At 36.1% G+C, this 19476-nt stretch overlaps 1 long non-coding RNA gene across 1 annotated transcript in view; it reads left to right on the top strand.

The window, feature by feature from the left end:
* LOC147915994 (uncharacterized) overlaps window positions 1–19476 on the top strand; it is a 160351-nt gene that overhangs the window by 105345 nt on the left and 35530 nt on the right. Inside the window, exon 2 of the long non-coding RNA XR_015553579.1 lies at window positions 2068–2123. This is a non-coding gene — a long non-coding RNA (uncharacterized LOC147915994). The remainder of the gene's footprint in view (window positions 1–2067; window positions 2124–19476) is intronic.

Consider the following 19476-nt stretch of genomic DNA (forward strand, 5'->3'; position numbering starts at 1 on the left):
CAGAAGGTACAAATTCAGAAGTTTCAAGTTGGCTTGCATTGCATAAACCATAATGAACTTCACATTTCTCGGCAAAATTTCCATGTTCAATCAAAGTTAATGATTCTTTAAATAAAGCCATGTGAGCACTTCAACATACTATAAAAGCGTCTACAATCAAACCACTTCAATTTTCACAATTTTCACACTTTTCTTTTGCCCTTTCTAATAGGAGAACTATAAACTTGGACTTTCAATAAAATCAGAGCCTTTGATGTGGCCGTTTATTTTTATTTTTATTTTTTTAATTTATTTTTATTTATTTATTTATTTATTTTCATTTTTTTTTATATAAATTTTTTGTTTATTGCAGTAACATTGGTTTATAACATTGTAAAAATTTCAGGTGTACATCATTGTACTTCAATTTCTGCATGGACTACATCATGTTCACCACCAAAATACCAATTACAACCCATCACCACACAATACACTGCTGGTGGGAGTGCAAACTGGTGGCCATTTATTTTTAAAAGGGATTCTATAGCGTACCAACTGCTGAATCTAGAGGCTCTCCATTGATATTCCATTTAATAAACTAACAAGCCAGACACATTTATTTTAAAGTTCGGGTTTAATTAAACGATAAGACTAGAGTGACAGAATGGCAAGGGAAAGAGGGACGTTGAAATTTGTTGTTTATTATTGTAGAACAGCTGCTTTTGTTTTTAACTAATCTCCATTGACGTCGAATCGCAAGGCAGCACTGCTTCTGGGCTTTTGCATTTTCCTCGTTACCTGCTTCCCTTAGGAAATGGCTATGCATTGCCTCATTTTGGGTTGAAATCCAAGATGAGCCCATTATTGTCTGGCTGAAAAGTGCTGAGAAATAGTTGTCATACAGTTTATTTTTGAAATTAAAATGCATTCATCTATTTAATCAGCAATATTTGTTAAGCACCTACTATGTGTTAGCCTCTGTTTCAGATTTTGGGGAGGTAAAGCAGTGAATAAATAGACCAAAAAAGAAAAACAAACAACAAACATACAAATTAAAAAATAACAAAAAATCCTGCCTTTTTGGAACTTACTTTATAATGAATAAACATTTCAGACTTAAGTCAAGTTACATATAACTATCAAAAAATTAGGACTAAGAGCAATGCATAAAAATAACTGATCCCATTTTCAAATATTTTGTTTGGATGCCTATAACTTATTCAAATTTTTCAGTACCTGCCTTTAGGAGAAAGATAAGAAAGGGCTTTCGTAGGTGTGGGAAAAGTGAAGAAGGAGAGAGTTGTAGGGTACATCTAGGAGGTATCTTTATGATGTGCCAGGAGAAATTAGCTCACCATGACTTGGCTCTCCCAGAGTTCCTAATTAAATAAGCCGCATGCTCTCGGAGGCAGCTGAGCTGCATCATGGCCTTCCTCTTTCCAAAAGTGTTCAGGATATGGGACAGAACAGAAAATTTAAGACTAGTGAAAATAATTGTGTATGAATTTCCGAGTCTATAGGATAAAAAAAAATGCAGTGCATGTAAGGGAATCTCTTTTTGAGACAAATTATACCACATTTTCCTATTAAGTTCAAAATATATGTAAAAGATCCCCTTCTTAAAGAATGTAACATTTATTAATTTTTAAAATCTGTGGAATCATGATGGAAAAAATCCATGAAAGGAGAAAAAATTTAGTTTTATTCACATAGTGTGTTAAAACAGCAAAGAAATTGACTACAGACAACTTACTAAAGTGTTTTCATAAATATAATCTCATTTGCTCTTCAGCACAAACTTATGAGATAGTTATTATTTTATAATAATCATTCTACATGTGAAGATCCCCAGGCTTGCTGATTGAATGCCTCACCCAAGTTGATACGACTAACCAATACCCAAGTCAGCACTCAAAACTTAGGTGTAACAGCTCAAACCCTGTGGGATTCCCACTAAACCACACAGCTTTTCAATTGAGTTACTGATCAAATGCAGAAGTTTTTGTTAGGTAAAGAAAACATTATTTTAGGCAATTTGAATATTATAAAGATGGCTGTTCCCATTGCTTTTCCTCTTGATTATTTTAGGTGCCAATGTATTCTAATCTGAAGCTCCCTTCTAAGATTACTAAAGAGAAACTAAGGTGAGTAAATCAAACTTGCACATACACTTGGGCAAAATTATGCTGTGTTAGTCATTAGACAGCAGAACTGCTAATATTGATGTTTACTGAGCCTTGCAGGACGCTGGATAATTCCAAGGCTTCTGGGGATATTTTGGTTGGTTGTTCTGTAATCACAAGGGCCAGCAATGTAATATGGGCTTGCTCTGCCTCTGAGCACGAGCTATTTACCAGAACTTTAACTGGAAGCTGGAGCAGCAAAACGACGGATGTAGGAAAGGATAGATTTCTTATAATGAAGTTAGTAAGCAGTAGGTGTGGAATTAAGAACACAGCCTTTGAAGTTAAACATCCATGAGTTCCTGTTCCCACTCTGGCATCTATGGGCAATGTGAGAGTAGAAATTTTAATTATTTGCTCGAGGCTGCAATTTTCTTTAATAATAATCATAATGCATAAATCATAACAATGCGATGATTAAAGAAGTTATAAACAAGTATACAAAATTAAACTGATTGCATCTGTTAGTCGAAGTATTATTAACATTATTAATCCTCTTCTCTCCTACTCTAAGTTCTATGCATTCTCATTAATACGTATATTTCTTTTTGGATTTTTCTGGGAACATAGATAATCTGTGCTTACATAACACATAAAGGGTGATGTCTTATTTTTTGTAATATAGAGTAAAAATTGATGGAATAGATAGACTTTACTAATCTGTTTTTAGTATTTATATTTAGCTTACTTCTTAAAGAACTTGAGATAGCTTAAATTTTTGTCATAGGACTTATAGTATTGTTGAGGTTAAGAAGAGAATACCTGGGGGCCAGCCTGGTGGCCATAGCGGTTAAATTCACGCGTTTCGCTTTGGTAGCCCAGGGTTCGCTGGTTCGGATCCTGGGCGTGGACATACTCAGCACTCAACAAGCCATGCTGAGGCGGCATCCCACATAGGAGAACTCAAAGGACGTACAACTAGGATATACGACTATGTAGTGGGGATTTGGGGAGAAAAGAGAAAAAGAGGAAGATTGACAACAGATGTTAGCTCAGGACAAATCTTGCTCAAAAAAAGAAAAAACAAGAAGAGAATATCCAGGAAAAGCACATGGCATATACTTTATTCATACACACTTGAGATGAGATAGAGTCAGCCTTTGCATATGATCCTAAGCTTTCTAGGTCCCAGGTCTTCTAAGATCTGGAAAAAAGGGAAACATGATTCATTAAATGTTTTGCATGCAGTCAAAGGCTGTAAGGCAAATTCCCTCATAGAGTTAACTCTTTTCCTTGAAATAAAGTTAAGGAGGAATTTATGGCAAGCGTCTCTGTTTAAGAGACATAGATTAACACAACGGATAACCTATGGTTTAATAAAAGACAGAGATGCTGTTCAAATGCATGTATCTACCATTGAATCTTTATAAAGGAGAAGGCATGTTATTAAATGTAGCTCAGTGAGAGGCTGAGATAATTATGCCTTCGGTTCTGTTGCATTGGGTAAACTAAATTAACGTAAGAATAGCAACTTAAGAGAGAGTCTAATGGGCATGCAATCTCTCCATCCAGTTATTCTTCCTCTCAAATATTATACGTCTTAAGCAAGCATTTGGCAGGTGTTAAATTGCAGTAAATTCATGATTTAATTCTCTAACAGGTACCTGTAGTGGTGATATTCTACTGCTCTGGTTAAAGTATAAGCCATACACTTTAATCATTTCTGACATAGGCACTATATCCACAAAAAGAAAAAGCAAAAGGGGCAGATTTTCCCATGTGGTTATAATAGCAGAATGGGGTGGACAAGCACCGTCCCAAGGTCATGTAATTATGATTAGATTGCATCTCTACCTCTGTCGATCCCGCCTTCAGTAGGATTTCAAGGGAGGCCATAGAACTCTGCCCCTCTTATAGTCTCAACCTCCCAGCAGTCCCAAAAAGAGGCTACTATTTGCCTACATTTATTTAGAGACTATTAAAACTGATCCCTCTATATCTAAGTCACCGCTAGAAGCCTGAGCTTCTTAGGTCATCCCATATCACAAAGACTCTCTTATCCATTAGACTGCATACTATCACCCCATTCAACATCTTGCTCTTTCCTTTGTGCTCTCTGGGACCCAGCGCCTGTTACTGCAAAACGTCGTAACAACTGCCTCTCTGGTTTTCCTTCTTTTTTTGATCTAATGAAATGTAGATGTTCACTGAATGCACTGCTGGAGATACTCACAGTGCTGGTGTGTTTTCTCCAGTAACTCACCTACAACTGGACCTGTAGGGGAAGGTGTCTTCCTCATGTCTCATTGCCTCTTCCTCAAAGCAAAATAAAATATAATAGAAAGACATTAAATTATATTCCATCAGATACATCATCTGTGTTCCTTTGAAGTTATGGCCCTTTTTGCTGGGCATGTATTCTTCCACTGAAGATTTTTTTGCACTGGCTTACTGCTCTTTCTCCACTCTGACTTCTATCATTATTCTTAGTGTTTTAAATAATTCATCCCTCTCCTTGTGTCTCTCTTCCTTGTGCTCATCTCTGCCAATGATTTTGTCCTTCATCCTATTGTAGCTACTCTTTCTCATGGTCACTAACTAGATGGTACCTTTTCCAATTTCTATTGTACCTTGTAATATTCATTCCAAGTATCCCACCTTATGGCACAATCTATCTTTATAACACACCACTCTAGTATCCCAATCCCCAACTCTACCAGTGCTTCCGAGTCATTGAACTTACCGTTTTTTCACTGTTCATCGTTCACCTCATGTCCTCAATTTCATCCATACCCACTTTGCTTTCATGAATCATCTCTATACTAATGTATTTTCAGACCTATTCAACTCTCTTGGTTTCTTTCTTCCTCCGTCATATTCTGCTAGCAAAGCCTACTTCTGGTTATAGCTTACTCTTCTCTTACTCGACAATCAAACCCAACAACCTCACATAACTAGAGAAAAATGGGTTACCTGACTGGACTCATTACAGATTAGTGTCTTAAACGTCAAGTGGAGACTCAGTGTTGCCCGAATTCCTATTACATTTCTCTTGCAGTACATTCTACTGCTGTTCCAGGCGACTATTTCACACTTCAGTTGATGATCTTGATTCTCATTTTATTGGAAAAAGAAAAGCAAATAGAAGAGAACTGCAACATGTTTCCATGACCAAATGTACTCTCATCCCTACAACATTTGAATCCATCAACTATATCTTCTCTTGTGGTGGATAGCATCTCCTTGATCCTATCAAAGAAACCCCTCCCTTATGCACTGAATCCTATCACCCTTTGCCTATGCCAGGATGTGAACAATAAAATTATCTTTTTCTCCTGAATCTACAATTTTCCTCTATACTACATCTTTCCCATCAACATGCTTATGTTTTGATTCTCATATCCTCCTTTATGTGCCATTCCATTTCTCTGTTCCCTTCAAAAAAGGTATCAATATTTATTATTATCTTTATTCTCCTCTTATTATCTCTTGAACTCTCTCAGTCCTCATTATTTCCCCATTTGCCCTTTGGACTTGCTATTACAATGTTACCAAAGTCCTACGCATCACCATAGTTTCAGTCATCATCTTACCTTCTCAGTGAGCATATTCTCCACCTTGAATCACTTTCTTTACTTGTCTTCTGAGACTGCTCTTTCCTGGTTTTCCCCATACATACTGCCTTGACCACTCCTTTCCAGTCTCCTTTATTGAAATCTCTTTCTTATCCCAATCTATAAAACTTAGATAACCCCAGAGATCAATCCTCAAACTTCACCTGTTTCTTATCTCCACTGCCTCCCTTGGTGGTCTCATCTAAGATTGTAACTTTAGAAGTACCATTTCCATATTGATGACTCAAATTCAGATGTTTAATCACAACTTCTCTGCTGTATTTCACATTTTCATTTATAAGTACTTAATTGACATATTCATTTGAATTTCTAGTGGGCATCTCAAATGTAATATGACCTCTCCATTACTCCCCCAATGTACTCTTTTTGCTAACATCATCATGCCTGTAAATGGCATAACCTCAAGTCAAGGACCTTTAAATCATTCTTGACTCTCCATTTAGCAAGTTCTGTTGGCACTATATATATGTATGTGTAAATAATGTTCAGAATTTGACCTCTTATCACCAATAGCACTGTTGTGATTCTATTCTAAACCACCACCCATGTTTCACCCAGCCTGCTACAATAGCCTCTTAACTGCTTTTCTTGTTATCACTTTGAACTCTCAGTCCAGTCTACTTACAGCAGCCAGAATAATCTTTTAAAGGATGATCAGGTCATATTATTCCAAGTAAGTCAAACACCTCCAGTGGCTTCTCCTACACAGAAAGGAAAATCTAAAATTTTTGCCACAGCTTACAAAGGCTACAGATTCTGGCTTCTAGCTGCCTCTACAACTTCATATTTTTCACAGATCTACCATACTCTCCTTTGCTCCTAGTGTTCCAGTCACACTGTCTTTGCTATTCCTCAAGGATCCCAACCACCTCCTGCCTCAGGACACTTGCACTTTCCACCTCTTCTACTGGAACTCTTGCTCCAAATATCTGTAAAGTTTCTCCCTCATCCCATTCAGGTCTTTGTTCAAATGTCGTCTTCTTAGGAGTACCTTCTCTGACCACCTCAATAAACTAGTAGCTTCAATACCACTGTATCCCCTTATATTCTTTATTTTTCTTTAGACATCAAATCTCAACCCTGACATTATATATCTACTCCATTATTTGTATCCACTTATCCCAATTAAATATGAGCTACATGAAGACAGCACCTTCATCTTTTTAAAATATTGCATCCACAGCAACTAAAAAAATCCAGATACACTGCAATTTCTTAATAACTATTTATTAACAAATGAATTAATAAATGAAAGAGTTAAGGCAAGAGAAAACAGGCAGATTCCCAATATGCAGGTATGGTCCAAGGTGGGAATGAGGAAATTGAGAAATTATGAAGGGAATGGAGCCCCAGCTGGGAAACTGAAGAAAGCACTCCAGAATATAGGAATATGAATAAATTTATCCAATACTAAAACAAATGCATGACTGTGGATCCAGAGCAGGGTAGCTCCTCTTGGCTCTGCTTTTGAGTAGCTTCCTGACATGGGAAGACATAGGTTAGCAATTAGAGATTGCTCTGCCATGAGGAGGGTTTTTAAATACCTGTGATTGCAGCAGAGATCTAGGACATCCCTTAAGCTTTCACAGGCCTATATAAAACAACCTATTATATTCTCAGTGCTAGGATTAAATTGATTTGAAGATTTGTCTTATGAGAAGAGATAATGTATATAATTTTTTTTATCTGACACCTGAATGATACAAGAACCCAAGTACAAAGAAAAGTCATTGTTCTGATGGCAATCCTGAATCATCTTTGAGTTTAAATTTGTCATTTTCTTGATAGAGTATTTAATATAAAATTAAAAATAAGTCATGTGGCATTAATTGCTTGATGCTTACTAAAATCTTTTAACTCTGACTCTACATCTGGAAAGAGAGGGTAGACAAACAATAAGCAATCAATGAAGAATTACCCTATTCCTATGGGTATAATTGTTGGAGAACCATGACATATTGCACTGGCAGATGGAATCGCTAGCAACGCCAGTCTTAACGTGTGATGAAAAGAGCATGGATTTAGAGAAAAGGAGAGTTGTTCCATTTTTGCTCCTTACTATCTTTGTGAATTAGAGAATATTTTTAAGTTACTTTTGGCAGCTCTTTCTACCTCTGTAAATACAGATGATAACATTTACCTATAAGGTTGTTGTGAAGATTAAGGTACTATATGCAAAATTATGTTATGTTTATCATCATAATAGGTGCTCAAAAATTCTAGCTGCCTTCCCCACTCCCATATGTACCAATAATTTTTCTTAGTCTGCTACATAATATTTTCAAATGACAAATAATTAGATAAAGCTCTATAATTTTTAAGTTAGAGGACTATCTTTCCTAACAATCATAGCTTTTTGAAACTCCTGCGTTAGCTTAGAAAAGATAAAGGTGGTTAGCAATGACTTGGGGAATTTTACTACCTCAACAAAGTCAAGAGATTATTTTAAAGAATAAAGTGATGCTTAAAGCTGGCTCAGGAAAATATACTGTGACTTGGGTATATGTAGATCACAGAAACCCATTCTCCCAAGTGCATAGTAAAAGTGGAAACTACCGAGATACATCTTTGCCACAGTTATGCGTACATTATGAAGTCCTTAGAACTTTTCCATTTTTTCTACCCCAGGATTTCTCAAGTTAACTCATCCCTCACTTCTGAAGTTAAGACTTTGGCTAACATTACACAACGAGGGATCCTTAATTAGAGATGCAAGTGTCAGTTAACAAAGAGATAAACTCCACAGCTTTGTAAGAGGGTTGTCATTGTGTGCCCATAGAGTGCCCATGAGCTCAGCGAATACACAAATTGTTTCTCTCAGTGACATATAAAAGTGTAAACACATTAACATCTAGCACCAAACTCACTGACATCCAGTAAGAGTGAATGATGCTCATGCTAGGAAAAATGATTGATCCACTTACAATTACCCTGTCTGGAAAACACTCACATCACTACAGGACACTAAGCTGCCTAAGGCTTGGGGGAAGGGACACTGGACTCCAACTGAGATGTTGGAAGCCCCCTTTCTACCTAAACAAACTCAAGATCCTCTGTTACGAGTTGAATCGTGTCCCCTCAAAATTCATATATTGAAGTCTTAACTCCCTGTACCTCAGAATGGGACTGTATTTGGAGATAGATCTTTAAAGACGAAATTAAGTTAAAATGAGATCACTAGGGTGAGCCCTAATCAAATATGACTGGTGTCCTTATAAGAAGAGGAAATTCGAACATAGACAGTCATAGAGAAAAGGTTATGTGAAGACACAGGAAGAAGATGGTCAATCTACAAGCCAAGGAGAGAGGCCTCAGAAGAAATCAACCCCGCTGACACCTTGATCTCAGACTTCTAGCCTCCAGAACTGTGAGAAAATAAATTTCTGTGGTTTAAACCACCCAGTCTGTGGTAATTTGTTATGGCAGCCCTAGAAAACTGCTCTCTCTGAAGTGGGTCGATGTGTAATGCACTCTAGTAACAACAATGGTAAAGTATTGAGTAGTGAGTGGTAGGAGTTGGGGAGAGAATTCTGAAATGTTCTCATCTGCCTTCATGGATTATTCTTTTCTTTTCTTATGTCCTTATAACCTTAATGCACATTATTCAATTCGTAACTACACATTTTATATAGTTGTTTTTTGGATTTGGTTGTATATTTAAACTTTCATGGATACAGTATGTACTCATTTCCAACTAATTTTCAAACAGACTATATTAGAAAGAAATGAAGTCTGATAAAATTCTAGGCAGAGACATTCTGACCATCGTTTTGACAAGGAGTAACAGAACCACACAAGTAAGAAAGGCAATGTTTGCCTTTGGTTTCCACTCTATTAAAAATTTGCTTGTAAGTTCCTTTTCCCTTCAGATGCTTACAAGCTATGGCCACTCTGTTGATCAGCCAAGGCAAAATCTGGTGAAAGCAGCCTTCGAAGGGACCCATGATATCAACTTCAAGGGCTCTGTCAGACAGTCAGTATTCCACTTCAAAAAGCACCAAGGTCCAAAGTGTGATTGATTTTATTTCACGTTATTTTATTTATTTATTTTTTTCAGATGACACAATCATCAAGCAAAAGCTGAAACCATTCCTATTGCTTTCTATGTTCCTGGCTGAATTATTAATCTTTCTGTCAAGTCTAATTCCTGACCCTCAATTTAATTCTATTTCAGCAGCTGATGACTCTATTAGCCTCACTGTACTTGAATTCTGTTGCTCCCCTGGCTATAGCCTGCTGAGAAACTGTTTTTCGAGTACTTAGCAGAAAAGCTCTTTGCTTTATTGACTCAGATTTTAGTTTCAAATACTATTCTCACTGATCATGTACTTGGAAACAAATGTTCTGAGAGGCTTTCCTTATGCACTGAAAGGTGATTACCAAATTTAATGTACTTCCAAGGGCATAAATTATAAGAAAATCTTTCATTCTTTGTGCCATTTTATTTTTTTATACTATTAATAGGCTCCTGGAAGAATCAATAGTACTGAATGTGAAAAAATAATAACTTTAAGAGAGCTGATAGCAGAGAAACATATGGATTGGTACAAAAGGAAAACAGAGACTAGAGCCAGATTTTACTATTTCTGAATATTATTATCTATTATAACAGGATAAACATAAGCAAATTAAATATAAATTCAGTGTTTAAGTGAAAATATAATATAATCCAATAATTAACAAAACCTGATCCAATAGTGAAAGATCAATATAACCGAATGAAATGACTTTATACTTTGGGACTGTCTCACTTTAGCAGACACGTAATTGATGACTGCAATATATTGAACCAATCAATTAAATTGCCTTAACTCTTATTAGTGAGTTATCACCAGCAGTAACAGAATTCTAAAGTGTACAGAGCAGTGACCCTTCAGGATAAAGTACTCTTTAGCATTGCTGAGTATATGAATCAATAAAATGTATTGCTATGTCCTTTGGCGAAAATTAAAGTAAAATTACCAGTATTTCTTCCAGTCCAATATCCTGATGAACAGCACTTAAAATCCTTCAAGTTATTTATCTCAATCTCTCTCTTCCAGTGAGAGAATGCACACCTCTTCTCAAGAAAGGTCATTCCATTTTTGAATGAATCTAATAATTAGAGAATTTCTTCTTACAATGACTCTTTATAACTCCTACCGCTACCCATTGATACCATGATGACACTGGAAACCACACAGTAAATACGTTTCCTGCCTTTGCTGCTTGATAGCTTTTGAAATTACCAGAAATCTCTATCTTTAGTTTCCCATTTCCTCTATTATTCCTCACCTAAAATGGTTTATCTTTCCTTCATACACCTTACCTCATTCATCTGGACATACTCTGATACATTTATATGTTTACAAGCTGTTTTCTCCTGATGATATCAATGTGCCGATACTTTCTAACACTGAAGGTTTCTTCCCTGGGATTTTTTGTGAATGATCTTTCAGTGGTCTTCAATTAAGTCATTCGACAAATATTTGTTGAGTTGTCTCTAGATGTCTTGCATTGTGATAGTCACTGGAATTAGAATGATGCTTAAGGCACAGTCGCTATTCTCCAGAGCCAGTCAGTCCAGAGAACAATGCAGGGTAAACCAGAAGTTATGATACAGTGTTAAGGTGAGATAAACACAAGATATAGTGGGATCCCATTGGAACTTTACACATCTTCAAAGGATCCAGAAAGACTTTTCAGAGGAAGCGACATTATAGATAAAGTGTGCTGAAGAAGGAAGTGGCCACACAAAGAACCGCTGGTGATGTCTTCCAGAGATAATGGGCAAAGGGAAAAAACAACTAGGAGTAAGAGAAGACATGGTATATTCAGGGACTTGCAAGTAGTTCACAGGGTCCACAACACAGAAGACATGAAGCATGAAATGAGGTTGTGGCAATAAATAGGGGTTGAAACATGAAGAAATTTGTGTAACGTCGTAAGTGTATGTCTTAGTCCATTTAGGCTGGAATAATAAAATACCAAATACCAAGCTTATAAACAATGGAAATTTACTTCTCACAGTTCTTGAGTCTAGAATTCCAAGATAAAGGCACCAGCATGGTTGGGTTCTGGTGAAGGCCCTCTTCCTGGTTGCAGACTTCTTACTTATTGCTGTGTCCTCACATGGTGGAAGTGGCTAGGGAGCTTTGTAGGGCCTCTTTTGTAAGGGCTCTAATCCCAGTCATGACATCTCCACGACCTAATCACTTCTCAAAGGCCCCATATCCTAATACCATTACCTTGGAAATTAGGATTGCAACATACTAATTTGGGGGCAACACAAACATTCAGACCATAATGATATATTAGTTTCTTAGAGCGCCCATAGCAAATTATCACACGCTGGGCAGTTTAAAACAACAGAAATGTATTATTTCATAGTTATGGAGGGCAGAAGTACAAAATCAAGATGAAGAAGGTATTTTCAAATAAGGCCACATTCTGAGTTTCCAGGTGGATGTGAATTTTGGGGGGATACTATTCAACCCACTACTGTAAGCAATCAGGATTTTATCATTCTGCAATGAAAAACCATGGGTAAGATTATGTAGTGTTTGTAAATTAGAACTATCAGAAATGTTTCAGAACAGGAGTGAGGAGAAAAGCAATAAATTTAGTTTGGGGTAAATTGAGTTTAAAATCTTTGGGGACATCAATATGGAGATTTTAAAGGACAATTGATATGTAAGTTCGAGCTTTCATAGAAGTATATAGATTATATGCTGATTTTACCTGCATGCAATTCCATGAAGCTTAATTTTCTAAAATTATTTTATTTAATAAAGTGCTTAATTTTTAAGTTAGTGTTGGGCTGGAGTCAGAACCTATTGGCTCGGAAGAGTCAATTGTTAAATATTAAGAAACATTTTGAGACCTTGAAAAACACTTGGTAGCTTGCAATAAGCCAAAGTGGGACTATTCATACCATGAAAAGTCAGTGGTTACCAGCACACCACTGAATTTCACTAATTTGAAAAGTTGGTGAACATTCTGGACACTCCCCAGAGAAATAACCCACACAAGTGTTGTGTTTGTCACAATTTAAGAAACTCTGATGTTATTGGTGCTTTAAATTTCAGGATCATCCAGAAGGAGAGAAGAATGATGGCAGAAACCTAGTGAAAAAATGTCATTTTAGTATAAAAGTAGAAGACAGAGAACCTTTGAGGAAAAGGAAAAGATGCAGATAGAACAGAGCAAAAAGTGGAAGGTGTTTCTGGAAGCAAGTGGTGAATAGTGTTGAATGCTGGACGGAGGCAAAGCAGAATAAGGAGTCAAAGTGTTCTTAAAATTTAGCAAGAAACTTGCAATTACACTGATATGCTAGAGATAGAAATCAGGTTAAAGGGGTGGGGGAGGTTCAAGAATGAATGAATGCAAGTGAAAAAGCAGGAAGTAAGTGAAGATTACTCCAGAATCTTAAGTGTAAAATAATTGAGAGAAACCAATGGTAACCATAAGGCAGGCATAAGGTGTGAGGAAGACTTTATTTTATTTATTTATTTTTAATTTTTTTATTGAGGTAAATTGGTATATAACATCATATAAGCTTCAGGAGTACAACAGGACAAGGATGCCCGCTCTTGTCACTTTTGTTCAACATAGTATTGGAAGTCCTAGCCACAGCAATTAGGCAAGAAAAAGAAACAAAGGCATCCAAATCAGAAAGGAAGAAGTAAAACTGGCACTATTTGCAGATGACATAATACTACATATAGAAAACCCTGAAGGCTCCACCAAAATACCGTTAAAACTAATAAATGAACTCAGTAAAGTTGCAGGATACAAAATCAAAAGCAGAAATCTGTGGCTTTTCCATACACTATTAACAAGCTATTGGAAAGAGAAATTAAGAAAACAACCCCATTTTTAAGATTGTGAAAATATGACCTTGTTTAAATGCTCATGGGAAAGTGCCAAGAGAGAGAGGAAAGTTGAAGATAAAAGAGAGAGGGTAACAGGAGCTAGGATTCTAATGAGGCAGGAGAGGATGGGATATAGAGCATCACTAACGGATCCTTTCTCTTCTGCTCAACCTGGACTTTTTTTCCTAAGACTTTATATTAGTTTCCTATTGCTGCTGTAACAAATTGCCACAAACTGAGTGGCGTAAAACAAGATAAATTTATTCTCTTACTATTCTGGAGATCAGAAGTTTAAAATGGTTCTCATTGGACTAAAATCAAGATGTCTTCCCTTCTAGAGGATCGAGCAGAGAGTCCATTTCCTTGCCTTTTCCAGCTTCTAGAGACCACCCACATTCCTTGATTTATGGTCCCATTCCTCTATCTGTAAAGCCAGCATTTTCAGGCCAAGTCCCTCTTATGCTGCTATCTCTCTGGCTCTTTTCTTTTGCTTCTCTTGATTACTTAGTAGGGTCTGAGTGATTATGTTGGGCTCACCTGGATAATCCAGGCTACTTTCCCTTAATTCTGTCTAAAACTTTAATTCCTTTATGCCATGTAGCCTAACATATTCACAGGTTCTGGGGGTTAGGACATGGACCTCTTTGGGAGACCAACATTCTGCTACCGCATACGCACACCCCCTCCCATTTCATGGTCACATTCCACTCTATTACTTTTCTGTATTCCTCTTATTGGAAAGGGTGGAGGAGGAACTGAGTCTTCCATTTCTATAAAAGTGACTGATACTGAGCTGAGTACTTTATATATATTAACCCTCTTAACAATCCCCACTCTGTTAGAGAAGGTATTCTCTTTAATTTATAGCTGGTGGATCTATAACTGACACACATTTGTAAAATAACTTGATTTAAATCACACAGGTAGTAAATACCGGTTTTGGGATGAAACCCAGAATTGTCTGATCTAATGCCCAGTGAATGGTCAGTTTCAGTTGATATGGTCAACTTATAGATGGTTATATAGAATAAAGATGCTTTTACACACATAGAATGAGAGATATAAGCTAACATATACAGAAAATGGAAAATCATTTACAAAACAATCTTTCTATAATAAATTTTCTTTGCTGCAATACCATCTTGATATCCACCACTCCTAATAAATGAAGAACTGTCCATCAAGGAGATATACTATATTTACTTAACAATGCCCAAATTATCGGGCTTTAAATGTTTACAGTTTTTAAATGGGCTGTTACTTAAGGTAATAAAAATAATTTAAAAATAAATAAACACACTGTTTGCTCATTCCTCATTACATTTCTTTTCTTAATATTGCCTCTCCTTCTTTAGACTTTGTCTCTTCCAATCTAAATCCTCTCAACTTTTAAAAACTGGGTTACATTCTTATTCTTCTACAAAACTTTCACCCTCTGAACTCAAGGTTTTCTTCTTTCTCTGAACTCAAAGCATTCTTTGCCTTAGAAAATACCTTATTAGTGTTATGTTTTGATTGTTATATTTTGCTGAGATCTAATGTTAATGGATACTTCTCAGTGAGCATCGGGAGATAAAGCCTGCCTCATGTCTGAACTGGATGTCTCCAGTTCCATCTACTGCAATGCATACATTAATAATATATAGGGCCTTGTTTGGTTTTGTGCTATCAGCCTTCTAGCCAATAACTGAAAATTAGCAGGCATTCGAGAAATTTATTTTGTTAAACGTGTATCTTCTCAGACATATGTGAAAAGTATTCTATCTGGTTGAACACAATAAAATATTTTCAGCTAAAATAATACAGATATCACATCTGAGTTTTGCCAGCCAATTCTCTGTTTCCTTCTGAATAGAGAACACACAAGGTAGGGGCTTGCCTTCTTTACTATTTAATATCCAGATCCTGGAAAAGTGCCAATTTCATAGTAGTCCTCAATTAATTGTTGTTGTATGAATGCACACTTGTTTGAAAAATATTGGAAATATTCAAGAAAATTAAAAATATGATACAGAGTATATTTACTTATTTGACTAGTTTGGAAAACAGATGTGTCTTTCTAAATTTAATAATACATCAATTTAAGCCTATTTTCTTTTTTTAAAAATAAAAGCTATACGTATTTATGGATGTTGTTTGTGTTTCTGTGTATATTTGTGCATCATTTTTACGTCCCTTACAGGCAAAGCCTCTTGTTTGTGCATTGTAGTGTAGAATTTATGTGAAAAAATGTATCTAGGCCTATCAATTCACTATGATACAATTTTATGCATTTACAATGACCCAATGTCTACTGGTTAAATAGACTCCATTTACACAGCAGTACATTAGCACCCACCATACAAAAGGCACCCCAGAAAATTATAGGAGATCAAAAAATAAAACTAATGTAATCCACAAAACCAGTCTAGAAGCTGTTTTTTTTGCCAACACCTGTTGTCCTTGTGCTGAATACTAAGGTTTCCCGATTCTGAAATTTGAAGACCTTTGCAGTCTTTTCACTCAGCCATTTCAGACTGCTACCTTCCTCTCTTCTCCTCTTTCCTCTCCTCGTTCCTCCTCCCCAGCTCCCTCATCCTTCTGACTCCCTGGCCCTCGTCCTCCCCTCCTCTCTCTCTCTCTCTCCAATTCATATTTGCTTTCATGGAGGAGATGAAAGGCAGCTCAATATTTACTAAAATCTCCTCGAGGTGTCTTTAAAACCAGGAGGATTCCTCCCAACAACCAGACATTATATCTCAGAGTGTTTGGTCTGATATATTTGCTAATTTGGATTCATTACATTACTAATGCCTAGGCTTCCACAAAAATGATTACTTCATTTCTGTCACACCTTTGAGTGGCTATGAGCCATTCTGATGCCTTTCCGTAAGCGAAGAAAGTCGGATCCAATATGATGTGCTTTCTCTGCTCTCAGAAAGTCTTATCAGCAGGGAGGAAAAAAACTCTCTTTTAAATGTAAAAAAAAAACAAGCAGGAAAGAAAAGAAGGAAGAAAGGAAAGAAGAAAGTTAAATGGTATTTTTAAGTGTTCTTTATTTCAAATATAACTTGGAGAAATTTTGAATTTATTTCTTGAGGGATAGCAATATTCAAAACAGTAGTACACAGAGACATAACCTTAGGAGCTCCCATTCTCATTAGAACTGGCAAAGATCCACACAATAGTTAAGACAGAAACCAGAATATCCTAGGATTAAGAATCAAGATATATATTCATCAAAGTGGTAAAAATTATTTTCGGTTTACTATATTAAAATTTCATTTAAATGTCATTGTTTATTATAACAGGACAGGTATTAAAAATCTTCAGGTTAGATCTTTTTCCCAAAATGAACTATAAGAGATTGAAGGAGCTGTTATTCACCAAGATCGTTTGGTCCTTTTGAAGAAATATATAAGATGTGTTGTCTTTTAAAGAGAACCACTTGTTAAATTTACCAATTTTAAAGTGCCTGACGGTATCAAATGATGGAAAGCTGAATCATCCATTCAGTACAGTTCAGGATTAGGGTAAGGAGAGTGAGGCAAGCACTCATCTTGGAGAGAAAACTTAAGAGAATGCCAAAAAAAGCCATGAAACAGTATTTAAGATACATAATATTTTAAAAAATCAAAATTAATAAGAAAAAAAGATCCATGATGAACAAAATTTTAAAAAGAAAGGGAGGATCTGACAGTACCAAATCAAGACAATCCTGAGGCAAAAAAAAAAAAAAATGTATACCTTTATATATGTGTTTTCATAAATTTTTTATGGTTAATTTTTCCAGAACATTAAAGTAGTTGAAAAATATTTTAAAAATGGAAATTAGGTGTATTAAAATGCATGAGATTATTTTAAGTTTAAAATTTTGCTTATACTAAAATACTATTATAGTTTTGTATATTTTTAATGGTTAATTTTTTCCAAAAGTAGATTTTGAAGATAATATTGATGAGCATGCTTCCATTAAAGCCAAGAATACTAAAATTACATAAAAACATCTTTTCTTTCACCTCGGGATCCAATATGGCTCAGTACAGGACTGTTTTTATTTAAAACGTATATATTTTGATATTTTAAAATATTGCAGTAAAGATATTTATCTGGATCGCTGAGTGTTTTTGGCACCCCTGTAAAATTTGCACTGAGTGTAAGTGCTTCACTCTCCCCAACCTAGTCTTGACTCTGAAGAGAAAGAACTTAAATAATACTGAACAAATATGCCAGTAATTATTAATTTTTGTATGAGTTATTTGAATCAAGATCAACCACCTTTATAAGGAATGTTTATGATTACAGGCCTTTGAAAGGAAATACTTTGCTTGACGTAAAGTCAGAAAACACATAATTAATTAACCCATGGCAATTATCAAATCTCCCATAACTTACAGTTATGTCATTCACTGGCAATTTTAGCTCAGAGATTTTCCAATAAAATCCCCAAAAACTTATTCCAAATTACCCACAAACACACGCACATACTCAGAAGTCTGACGATATCGCATCATTCTCTTTTCCTGTAACTGACCACTTCATATTTCTGGTGTAGTTGGTACTGGTTCCTATGAGATACGAATAAGAATAAAATCTACTTTTTTTTTTCTTTTTTTGCTGAGGAGGATTCACCCTGAGCTAACATCTGTGGCCAATCTTCCTCTATTTTTTATGTGCGTCACCACACTGCATGAACTCTGCTGAGTGGTGTAGGTCCACACCCAGGAACCAAACATAGGCCATGGAAGTGGACCATGCCAAACTTAACAATGAGGTCACCAGAGCTGGCCCTAAAATCTACTTTTATGTTTAAAAAAAGAGTGCATTGTTTTTTTTTTCATGAGGAAGATTAGCCCTGAGTAGCATCCATTGCCAATCCTCCTCTTTTTGCTGAGGAAGATTGGCCCTGGGCTAACATTCGTGCCCATCTTCCTCTACTTTATATGGGATGCCACCACAGCACAGCTTGACAAACGGTGCATTGGTCTGTGCCCGAGATCTGAACCTGCGAACCCTGGACCGCCAAAGCAGAGCATGTGAACTTAACCACTAGGCCACCAGGCCAGCCTCAAAAGAGTGCATTTTTAACAGTTCAATCAAGTTGCTTTTTCTTAATGTGGAGTCCTAGTCTCTAAATCTGATACAAATTGTCTATGATACAAGGTTGTCTTCACCCCATTCCCATCCAACACCAAGTGCATTTTTATTTAATGCATGTAACCTTCCTTACAGATTTTCACTTTGATTATTTCTGATTACTTATTAATGACCTCAATACTTATTATCTTTTAAGTGTATAATTTTATTAAAAGACTATCTTTATTATTATTATTATTACATCTGAAATGATGATGTTCATCTTGGGATGTTATATATCCACACGAATTGCCTTTTAGTCTTTATTGGAAGTTAGGAAAGTTAAAATATTACTTATTTTGACTCACTTTTTCCAAGAATGTCTCCATTTCATCCTAACCATTTGAACATGACCAGCCCACCAGGTTTGATATGCTGCTTTACTCACTCCTGTATTTAGATGTCTTTCAAAGCCCCAGATTGAAAAACAATGACTTCTTTAACACATAGCCAAACCCATAGAATTCTACTCGCTGGGTTGGTCCTGTGCTGTTGGATTAGTACATCTAGTCCATACCAAGAGATTCAGCTCACTTGTATGTTACTTTTCATACACACAAGAGGCCACAGAGACAAAATGGACATGGAACAGGACAAAATCTATCGGGGAGACATATACTATGTTAAAATTGTGACATTGAAAGCTTATTGCTGGCACCAAATTCAGAAAGTCAATTCACCATTTTTCATGCCCAACACCTGTCCCTGGGTATTCCACTAGAATTTGCCAAGCAAGGTTCATAGTCAAATCAGACACATCTGCTGAGAGCA

Source organism: Ceratotherium simum, chromosome 11, assembly GCF_057802395.1.
Source record: "Ceratotherium simum simum isolate JZ-2026a chromosome 11, ASM5780239v1, whole genome shotgun sequence".
Lineage (NCBI taxonomy): Eukaryota > Metazoa > Chordata > Mammalia > Perissodactyla > Rhinocerotidae > Ceratotherium > Ceratotherium simum.